Here is a 12370-nt window from a genome sequence, read left to right on the forward strand (position 1 = left end):
AGAGAAGGCTGAGCAGAAATGTCAGCAGACTTAACTTTGGGTTGGTGGAAATACAGCAAGGAAACCAAGTTTTCAGTTTTAAATTAGCTGCTGGAGAGAGCTGCATATTTGCCATCTAGCCCCCTACATGATAAACATTATCTTTGACTCTTCAGGAAGAGTCTACTACACACAGCTGCCTCTCATGAATTTGGGGTGGAAAACCTAGAAGGAGGGGCTGTAACCCACCTCGGGGTCAGTGCCAAATGAAGATAAAGGAACAGCTGCAAGACACAGAGTGAAGAATGGGAATTCAGCAGAAGCCAAACCCTGAGGTTCCCAAGAGAATGGGGAACCCAGAAAAACTGCAGGGAGTTTGGGAGAGCATTGGTTTTCCCATAAGACATGAGATGGGGTTTCCAGATGAATTTATGTAAACCTCGAGGTGATATCTGACTTCACAAATAATTCAGGAGCCACTGACACTGTGATTCTGCTGCTAAATATTATCACACCTCATTAAGTCTTAGTGAATTCCCTAGTTAGGGATGATAGGTAGTGTGTGTTCCAAGTTGGATCCTCCATAGCATTAGTGAATTCCCTAATTAGGGATGATAGGTAGTGTATGTTCTAACTTGGATCCTCTTCTTTCATCATTCTATTCGAATGTATTTGTTTCTACTTTCCCCTGTGGTTTCATACTCCAATCTATACCGTGTTAGCCACACTGATAGGTCACTGGTCATTGGTTGTTGTTGTTTATTAATTTAATTTATTAGGGTGACATTAGTTAATAAAATTATATGTTTCTAGGTTACAGTTCTATAATATATCATCTGTATATTGTATTGTGTGTTCACCACCTCAAGTCAAGTCTTTTTTCATCACTCCCTTTACCCTTTTCTACTTCCATCCATCTCTCTTCCCCTCTGATAATCACTATACTCTTGTCTATGAGGTGTGGTTTTTCTTCTTAATCCCTTCACCTTTTTCACCCAGCCCCCCTACCTCCTCCCCTCTGATAGCTGTCAGACTGTTCTCTATATCTATGAGTCTGTTAGTTAGTTTTGTTTGTTAATTAGATTCCACATATAAGTAAAATCATATGGTATATATCTTTATTCTGAGTTGCTTAGCCAGAGTAAATAATAATACTCATCATCAATCATCACAAATTTATGACATCTCTGTAGTGGGAGAAGTCTAGCAAAAACTAAATTTTAAGCAATAATACACAGAAAAACCAAACATTCTGCAAAGAGCATATTCAATTAAACTAAATCATTTATTAATTTAACTCAGCAAATGTTTATGTGCCAGATACTCTGCTAGGCTCCTGGACTTTAAATATGAATAAAACCCAATTACTTCTCTTGATGAGTTCATAGTCCAATAGGGGACAAATAAAGAAGTAATCACATGCAATATGGTAAGTACAGAATATAATAATAATCATGGCATCTATGAGATAATTGAAGAGAGACACTTAGTGAAGCCCATGGGAGGGGTTAGGGTTAGGGATAGCTTTTTTAATGAGCTAATAGCTGAGTTGGATTTTAAAGAGTATGGCTAGTCAAGTAGAGATGTGGAGGGAAATTAGATTTGGGTCATGGGTAGGAGAGGTGAATGGAAGTGAAGGTGTGCCTTCTAGAAAGGACATCAGAAGCAAAGGCATGAAAGGGCACAGAGGGAACTACAAGCAGTTTGAATTGCCATGGACAAAATTAAGATGTAAATAAAGCTAGAGACAAAGGTAAGGCTCTGAATGCTATGTTAAAAAGTATAGACCATCCTGCTGCAGTGGAGAAACATTAAAGGGTATTTTTCTTTTTTAATCCTCACCCCAAAGATATATTTTTATTTGATTCTAGCTAGAGAGAGGAAGGGAGAGGGAGAGAAACATTGATTGGCTGCCTCCCATATACCCATCACCAGGAATCAAACCCAGTACACCTCTGTGCACAGGACAAACACTCTAACCAACTGAGCCACGCAGGCCAGGGGAAAACACTAGAGTGTTTTAAGGCAGAAAAGTGACATGACAAGATTAGAGATTTAAATAAATTACTTAAGGGACTTAAAGAGAACAATTAGAAAGGGGCTCTGGTGGCATCAGTGGTTGTACAGATACTTGAGGTAGATAGAATAAAGATTTGTTAGCACATTATTGTTCTTACTCAGGTAAAAGATGAAGCGAGCCCCACCTGAGGCATGGATAATGCAGATGGAGCGGTGGGAACAGATTAGGCAATGTTTAGGAAGTTAAATGGTCAGGGCATGGTAATTGACTGGATCTGAGAAATGAAGGAGACTGTCAAAGAATTCTCTCTTGGATGACAAATATGGATAATGGGGTCATGAGCTAAGATTGTGTCTACAGGAGGATAAACTAATTTAATGGGAAAGATGAGTTCTATTCTAAACATGTGAAGTCCTACGTGCCTTTGGGACAGCTAGGGTGAGCCAAAATGAACTAGAACTTTGGGGAGAGATCTCACTCAAAGGTACAGCATTGGAATTCATCTCTGTACAGGTGGTAGTTGAAACATTGAGGGTGCATCGGGTCACTTAGGGAGCATGTGTAGAGAGAAGAGTGCCGGTCAAGGGAGATTCTAGGCAGAAGAGAGGCCCATAAAACAAAAAGAGAGAGAGGATGAGATATATCGAAGTTTGTACATGTATTTTAACTGTTGAATAGTATTTTGTATGAATAAACCACCATTTATTTATCCACTTCTCACATACACACATTTTCTCTTAATTAAAAAAAATTAAAACAAATGAGAAAGTAGAGAAGGAATGCTCAAAGATTTATGAAAGAACAAGGAGACTGTGGTGTCATTAAGATAAAAAGTGCCTGGCCAGTGTTGCCCAGTGGTTGAGTGTCAACCTATAAACCAGGTGGTCACGGAGAGATTCCTGGTCAGGGCACATGCCTGGGTTGTGGGCTCCATCTTCAATGGGGGGCATGCAAGAGGCAGACAATCAATGATTCTCTCTCATTATTGATGTTTTTGCCTCTCTCTCTCTCTATCCCTTCCAATCAATAAAAACTATTTTTTTAAAGATAAAGAGTAAATTTTAAGAAGGAAGAGATCAATTATGTTATATGTAACACAGGGCTCAAAAAATACTTTAATTTATCCACTTAGATACCATTTTGAGAACTGCTCTCATAGAGTATACAGATTGAAGACTGATTAGGGAGGAAACCCTTTGAATATCCAGCAAGGATACTTAAACCAGAGAAGGACAGCACCAAAAGGGAAAATTATTGGTTAGCGTCACATATAAATATAGATACACAAAAACTAAATTAAATACTTACAATTCATTGAAAATAAAATATAATCAAATAGGGTTTAATCTCAGAAATGAACTGATACTTTATTTTTTGAAATCTATTAGTGTAATTTACAATCTTATCCAATTAAGGGAGAAAACGAAATGATCACTTCAATAAATACAAAAAGAATCATTTAATAAAATAGAACACTCACTTTTTGATTTTACAATATCCTTTTTAGAAAAAGATAAAATAATCCTTGATGTAAAAAACATACGCAGATATCATACTTAATGGTGAAATCATGGAAACATTTCCTTTAAAATCAGGAACAAGACATGGCTATTGTACCTGTTCTACATTGTCCTGAGGGTTCTAATCAGGGTAGTAAGACAAGAAAAAAAAAGGAATTAGTAAGGGAAAAAACACACTAATCATTATATGAAAAGAATATGATTATCTAAAGAGAACATTCAAGACAATCTTTTGACATGTAATCAATACTTATGAGAGAGTTCTTTAAGGTTGATGGGCATAAATCAATGTTCAAAAACCAATAGTGTTTCTATCTATCAGCAAATTCTCCTTAATGTATACATCTTGTTAAATTTACAGTCAGAATTCAAACAGGGTGCTTTGTGGAACTTAATCAGTTGATTCTGAAATGCACATGGAAGACTTCAGAACCAAGAATAGGCAAGGCAACTTTAAAAAAGAAAAATGAGAAGGAGAGAAGCTAACACAGTGTGGTACTAGATTGTAAATAGGTAAATGGATAAATAGAAGAAGATAGATCAGTACATATGAAACTTGGTAGATGATATATGTGAAAGTACAAAGCAATGAGGAGAAGCTGGACTATTCAATAAATGGTACTGGGTCAATTAGGTATCCCAGGGGAAAATTAGATCCTTCCCACTATACACATAAGTAAATATCAAGTCGTTTAAAGACTTCAGTGTGAAAGGTAGAGTAATAAAGCTTTCAGAAGATAATAAAGGAGAATATATAATAAAGGGTAGGTTTTTTTAAGGCATGAAAAACAAATTATAAACAAAAAGATGCTAAATTAAATTTTTTATTTGAGAAAAGATGCCACAAACAATGTTAAAAGAAAAAAAAACAAGACTAGGAGAAAATATTTGCCATTCAAATAACTGACAAAAGATTCGAGCACAGCATATACTAGTACATAGAGGGAACTTCTATAAATCAATAAAAAGAAGACAAAAATGCAATAGAAAAAAATTGTCAATGAATGTGAATAGACAATTCAGAGAAGTGAAACCCAAATTGCCAAAAGCATATGAAAAGATGCTTAACCTCTCGAGAGGAAAATGCAAAATGTAAAATTGGATCACTTTTCATATATATGAGAATGGCAAAATTTAAACCTGATAATGCTAACTATTGGCAAGGATGTAAAGATAAGAAACTCTCACACTCTGCTGATGGGAAAATAAATTTGTACAAGCACAAGGAAAAGCCAATATTTTGTAAACTGGACTGTGTGTACCTTACTATATCGCAATTCAATTTCTGGACATATATCTGATACATATGCAGAAAGAGAATTGCCTTAAGGATGGGTCACTGCTTTATTGTTTGCAATTGTAAAAAACTGGGGACAATTATCAATAGTGTGAATGTGTGAATTAATAGTGGACTATGTATGATATAAAATTAGACAGCAGTTAAATGAATGGACTAGATCCAAGAGTATCAACAGAGATAAATCTTGAAAACACAATACTAAATGCAAAAAATAAACTTTAGGATGTATATACATGTGAATTTCATGAAGACAAATACAAAAATTCAATTAAAAAATCATCAAAGGATTTGTATAAACACATGTGCATGTGCACATATAGAAAAGACATATACCAACATTAGAATAGTCATGACATTTAGGTATTTGGGAGAGAAAGGGATTGAATGGGTGTAAAAGGAACTTCAGCTATATTTGCAAGATGTTATCTTTTTTTTTTTAAAGGTCTGAAGAAAAAAATAATGACTGGGAGGTAAGGAGGTAGTAAAGACAGTGAATACAGGACCTTCTCATCCACTCTACTTTAGTTGTCTACTTTCCAGGACCACATTCTATACCCTGTCGTCACTCAGATATTACACCTCAGCAATCTTAAATTTCAATATCCCACTTTCTGACTATTAGCTTCTAAACTTCTGGCTCCTTCCTCGTTATCCTGCTAAGGATGTCCTATTATAGACCAAAATGACCTCTTCCCCCAAAACAACCTCTAGATTTCTTATTCTCAATAACAGGAATCAACCCTAATCAATAATGGTGACACAGTCAGCAGCTGTTATGACCATCTTCATCCATATTTAGATGACAGCTTCCTAGGGATATATTTTGGGAATTTTTTGTCTTTGATAAGAGTCCTAAATAGGCCACAGCCATTTTCTTTGGCTAGAGTGAATAACTTGGTGTTTCCATAGTTACTATAAGAACATAGAAATTAATTTGCTAAAGATTAATTTTGCTAAATTATAATTTAGCAAATTATAAAAGTATAATTTTGCTCAAATTATATGTGAGCCGGTGTGGCTCAGTGGTTGAGTGTCCACTAATGAACCAATAGGTCAAGGTTTGATTCCTGGTCAGGGCACATGCCCAGGTTGCAGGCTTGATCCCCAGTGGGGGGTGGTCAGGGAGTGCAGGAGGCAGCTGATCAATGATTCTCACCATTGATGTTTCTATCTCTCGCTCCCTCTCCTTTCCTGTCTGAAATCAATAAAAAGATATTTTTTAAAAAAGATTGCCTCTTCATAGATTGTGTTAGTTAATAGATGGTTGGTACTGAATTACCCAAAAGATACAGTGGTGTTCAAAGCACTAACACACAAAAACTAACAAAGATTTTAAGAGTTTGATACTTGCCTTTTTAAAACAAGTTCTGTAGTGGTCATGACTTAAAAAGAAAAAAATCAGAACTTTGTTGATTTTTCTAACACTCTGCAGTATTTTTTATTTACACGGGGTGAGGTGAGGCACCTTATTATTTTCAGCGCTTAGAACCTCTAAAGGTGTCAATTAGGCCCTGACGTTAGGGGCCCTTGTGGTTCCATCTGGGCGGTTTTATTCCTTTTTCATTCCTGTAGTTGAATGCTCACTCAGGTGAGGTCAGTGTTTTGCAGGAGCTTTTACCAAGAAGAAATGACTGGTAAAGTTCTGTTTGTTTCCTGCCTGATCCACCGCTTTCCTAAACTATATTGGTTGGTACAAACAGGGACCTTCTCTTAGGGGAAATGGGTACTCACAAAATCCAAGAAGATTCTCAAGTCTTCCTTGGTACCGATGTATACCTAAGATCAAACAGTTGCTAATTTAAAATCACTATCAAATATTGCTGTGAGGAGAACCTAAGATCCCCAAGTTTTCCACATCAACCTCAGTTTCTCTGTTTAGAATACTCACTTCCTTTTTACCTGACCCGCTTCCAAACTTCATTCATGCCACAGCTTTGGTTTTTATCCAACTTCTTTCTACCCAGAATGCAGAGGAATGAATGGCAGCCACCCAACCACTAGAGGCTTGCTGTCCTAGGCTCCTGAACAAAGAGACTGAGAAAGTAAGGAAATGGTCCTTTTAAATACAAACCCCTTCTAAGGAGTAGGGAATATATTTTCTTCTATTGCTTTAAGTTCTGTTTAAGACTCGGGATTCAGGATGCTCTCTTGATGAGGGATGAGGGACAGACAAGGTTGAAAAGGGGGACATACTGAGCAATCAGGAACAGCTGAGAGCTACAAAGATAGGGCTGTGCTCATGTATAAATAGAAATGTAGCTGCTACCCTGATGAATCAGACCAGATGTTTCTCTGATGTCTCTGTTTGGTCCTTTGGTTTTTTTGTGTGTGTGTTTTTTTTTAAAGTATAATTTTGCTAAAATTATATGTGGGGCCAGGAATGTGGCATACATGCTTTAAGCTTTAATAATATGTAAAGGAATAAAATTACCGAGGAAACCTTTATTAACAAGAAAAATACCCATTTAGGAAAGAACTTGAAAAAGGGCAAGAAGGAAACAACTTGTGACAGGGCTGATTCAGGAGATCTGAATTCTAATCCTTCCTCTGGCAGGAGCTGTGTGACCTTGGGCAAGCCATGTCATTTTCCTGGGTCTATGTTTATTTTTTAGATGTGGGAGGGGCTGGGGAGAGAATGGGGGTTCCATGGCTGGGTTTATCAAATTGATTATTTTAGTGTCTCTTGCAGCCCCAAACATCAGAATCCAACCAGGTTTTCTTTTTCAGTTTAATTTATTGTTTGCTGGGTTCTGGTTTCATTGAGGGGTTAATATGTGAAAGACTTTATGGGGGCCCTGACCCGTTTGGCTCAGTGGATAGAGCGTCGGCCTGCGGACAGAAGGGTCCCAGGTTCGATTCTGGTTGGGGGCATGTGCCTTGGTTGCGGGCACATTCCCAGTAGGGGGTGTGCAGGAGGCAGCTGATCGATGTTTCTCTCTCATTGATGTTTCTAACTCTCTATCCCTCTCCCTTCCTCTCTGTAAAAAATCAATAAAATGTATTTTTTTTAAAAAAAGACTTTATGGGGGATAACACCAGGCCCCTGCCCTCAAGAAGCTTATTACCTCACAGAGTTACACAAAGGACTGTATCACAATATATACTCTGATGGGTCCAGAAGACAGACAGCAAATGCCATGGAAACTCAGAGGAGGCAGAGATCACTGCCAGCTTGGAAGATAGGAAATGACTTGGTGGCGGAGGGCATTGGCATTTGGTGAGAGGTGGAGCTGGGGGGAGGGTTTGGAAATTGGTGGGTTTGGGGCAGGCAGAGATGAAGGAAAGGGCATTCCTCACGTAAGCAACAAGCAGAGCAAGGGGCATGGAAAGGGCTGGATGTACTTGGGGAACAGTGAGCCATTTGGGTTGGCTGAGCTCGGGCAATGAGTCAGGTAGCAATGGTGGTTTGGATCATATTTAGAAGGCCCCTTAAATCTCAGTAGAGCATGCATGTTACTTAGGAGGCAGCAGGGAGCTGTTTTGTTTTTGAGTTTGGATGTGATCTGTTTTAGGATACTTCACCTCCAGCAGAGTGTAGGATGAACTGGAGGTGGAAAGGCCTCATAGGCAGGAGGACAGCTAAAACATTAATGCATCATCTTGGTGAAAGCTAACCAGGCCTGAGCTGGGATGGTATCAGTGGGAATGGAAAGCAGGGGTTGGATTTATGCAATCGAGGGTGGAGGAAAGGATGCAAAGGCAACTCCACATTTAAAGCAAGTATGAGGTAGAAACCTCAGTTTCACAAACATAAAAAGGAAATTCAAGAAGGGAAGGGTGTTTGGGTAACAAAAAGGGGAGTTTACTTTCCTAAACTACAGGAAGCATATCGTAGTGGAGGTGTTCAACATTTACAGACTCCTGATTGGACCTCAGTACTGTGGATGAGGCTGGAGAGGCTATCCAAGTGAGAGTTGAAATTGTAAAAGTGAAGAGATCACCAGGGAATTGCAGAGTGAGGCAGGAGAAAGACAGACAACAGAATATTGAGAAATATCTAAATTCTTCCCTTACAATGAACTGGACACGGTTAATGTTCTAGAACACAGGACACAGGGATGGACAAAACTAGGTTTACAGTGCATTGTGACATTCTTTTGCATTAATAAAGCTATTGTAATACTCATAACCTGTGAGTCTTTCCACACGAACAACTGTAAACCTACTTTTTGCCACCCCTGTATAATCAGGAGGATGCTGGGTCATTGTGTCCAAGGGGAAAGGTAACAATATTGAAAGGGAGAGGCTGGTGAGCCAGGGTTTAAAAATTACATTACTGCTTGGGGGATTAGCTAGGTAGCCTAGAAGGGACTGGCTATAATAAAATGATTGTGTGTTTTCTGACAGATAAACAGAGGAGAAAATTGCACCCAGACCTGGTCTTCAGGCTGTGACAGCCAAGATTCCAAATCTTCATCTCTCCTTATTATTGGCAAGGTGTACTAGTATACTCCGTCTTTTAGAAATCTCAGATTATAGCCAGCCTTTGCTTTTCAGACTATTACCTGGGGAATTTATTATTATCTTTTCCTCCTTCCCCGGCTTTTAGTTCCCACTTGTCCTGGGTCTTGGGGTTGAATTCTAAGGATGATAATTATGTAGATCCCCTCTGAGAGCTTAGTGTCTGAAGCTCCAGAGGGAGGAAAAAGGAGGAGGGGTTAGGGTAGGCAGAAATGAGACTTCAGCTCTATTGTAGTTCACACACACAAAAGCCTGTTTGCAAATGCAATGTAAATGAAGACTTTATTAGCCAAGGATTTATCTTCACAATAAGATCTGAGATTACACCAGGGACATACACGTACACATCCAAGTAGGATTAACTGCCTCCCAACAATGCAAATTGGTTTATCACTTTTGTTTTTCTTCAATATTTTTCGTAAGTGACAATAATTTGCAAAAACCATTAAATATTTACTTTTGGTTCTAAAGTGTTAGAACAACTCTATCTTCCAAGAGGTGAAGGAGACTCTTAAGGCGTTTAGATCTATCAGTGAATTAAAAAATTAGGAGACAAGGGTTTTAATCTGTCTACTAACTAGCTATGTTTAGGTAGGTTGCTTAATAGAATTATATGCTCCAATTTTTTTTTCCATTGTCTAAATGGATATTTGAAAAATATTGGTTTTGTTGATCTCATAGAATTATTGTTCAGGTGGTTAAAATATTTTCTCTTTAAATTATAAACATTAGACAAATTCCAGACATACTATTACTTAGGCAACTAGGTAACCACTGCAGCTAGTCTGAGGTTAGGATGGGGAGGTGAAGCAGGGACCAGGATTTGGAGAATCTGGATGAAGAAAGTAGAATAACTGGGGGTTGGCAGAAGCTTTTCTTTCTTTCTTTCTTTCTTTTTTTTTTTTTTAAGGAAAGGCACATTTTATTCTTTTTTAAATGTTTATTTATTTATTTTTCCTTATTGATTAAGGTATTACATATGTATCCTCATCCCCCCATTTCCCGCCCCCCCCCCCGCACCTCCCCGCTCATGCCTTCACCCCCCACCCCAGTGTCTTGTGTCCATTGGTTATGCTTGTATGCATGCATACAAGTCCTTTGGTGATCTCTCCCCTTCCCCCCACCCTCCCCTGCCTAGAAGCTTTTCTTTTCAGCTCAAAAATGGATAATGCCACTGAGAGAGCAAGCTTAAAAAAAAAAAACAACAAAAAACCAACAAAAAACCCTGTTTCATACACCACTCCTAATGCTGCTTTGAGATAATTGCTTGGGTAAATAAATTCCTTATATATTAACTAATAAAGAGACACTCAAATTTGTACATCTGATGCCCATTGTTCACTTGCTCTCTGACTTCTGTTACCATGACTTCAACAGTATAAATAAAAATGCTCTGGCTCCCTGTAATCTCCTAGCTTCAACGCATTCCCTTGTCCACTCAAGCACTGAAACAGTTTAGACCTGGAAGTCTGACTGTGGAGTCAGATAAGAAATCAGGGTTCTAGATATTGGAAATGACTACTCCAAATATATCACCAAGCCACATATCAACCAGCTTAACCACAAAAGGTTCTTGAGGGAATAAAGTTGAAGTAACCATTCTCATTGAGATTTGTACGGGTGGTTGATTTGCCAGGTAACCTGGCTGTTCTTCAGTTTCCTCACCTGTTACATAAGAGGCAGGATGAGTTAATTTCTAAGGTCGCTTTCTGCTTAGAAATACTGTTATTCTAAATAAGAATTTGAATAAAATTACAAATGCATCCTCAGAGCTCTTGATAAGTCTACCAACTAACACACCAGAATACCACAAGACCAGACCATGAAAATGTCCCCATTGTAGACCAGTCTCTGTGCAAAGTAGAGAGAAATGGGGGAGGGTGGATACTAAATACCTCCCCCCCCCAAAGTGTAAAAAGAAAAAAAAAAAGCAACATATCCTTGTGGAATTTCTGCTCCGTTTTAAATAGCTATGTTCAAAAACACTGAAGACCTACTATGTGCAAGGCACTAAAGTAGTTACTTTTCTATTTCTTACTGTGCCGGCAAGCTCTTAAACCAGAACTAGTGAGTACCGCCTTGGGTGGGCATAAAATTAAAGCCAAGGTCAAGGAAGACGGAGTCTACAAATAGACCAAAAATAAAACTCAAGTGACATCATTAGAGGAAAAAAAGCCAACATATTGCACAAAGATCAAAGGCAGAAACAAAAAAGGAGGGAAACATGTTTGGTTAATACTGGGCTTTGGGCAGACCATGTGCTTGCGAGGCCAGTCCATCCATCCACACCACACTTCCTAACCCTGCTATTCCCCACGGATGACAAGTCCAGCCTCGGCGCGGACCCGGCGCGGAGCGCCGATCCCACAGCCCGGACCCCGCCGCCAAGTCTCGTCTCTGGGACAGAGGGAGTTCCCCCCAGGGCGACTGTAAAATAAAACAGCCTCTCCAAATCCTTCGTCCAATAAGAAATACTCGTTCAAATAAGTAAATAAGTACGTACATACATACAAGGAAAAGGGTGGGGACATGGGAAAGGGAAGCTCTTTTTCTTTCTTTTTAAATTTCCCGCACCCCCTTTCCTCTCCGCCTCCCCACGCCGCCTCCACTTTAAGCTTCTGCAGCAGCTGGAGAGACTGGGACCTCGCACTGCTCGGCGGTTGCGAAGAAAGTAATTGGAAAGGAGGCGGGACGGGCTAGATGAATAACTCGGTGTTCGACCTGTCCTGCCTCGGGCGGGCAGTTCCTCCTCCGCTTCATCACTGACTGCACACGCGGCCGGCGCTCGGCGCTCGATTGCTCCGGCCTATCACCCTGGGATGCCGCCTGCCGCCGCCACCGCCACCGCCACCGCCACCGCCGCGGTTGCCGGGTTTGTGGGATCTGCGGCGGACAGAACCGGGAGCCGCAAGCCAGCGGGGGCCTTAGAATTTAGGGGGGCGGGCGGGCTTCGACCCAGGGGTGGGTTTTGCGGGCAGGAGGGCAAAAACCCGGGGCCCAATCGGCCTCCCCCTTAGGGTTGAGGGAAGGGGACCATTCGGGAGCCCCTTGGGGGGGGGGGCGCGGTGGGGGGGGGGGGGGCCCCCGGGG

This window comes from Myotis lucifugus, unplaced genomic scaffold (assembly GCF_000147115.1).
Source record: "Myotis lucifugus unplaced genomic scaffold, Myoluc2.0 scaffold_54, whole genome shotgun sequence".
NCBI classification, from domain to species: Eukaryota; Metazoa; Chordata; class Mammalia; order Chiroptera; family Vespertilionidae; genus Myotis; species Myotis lucifugus.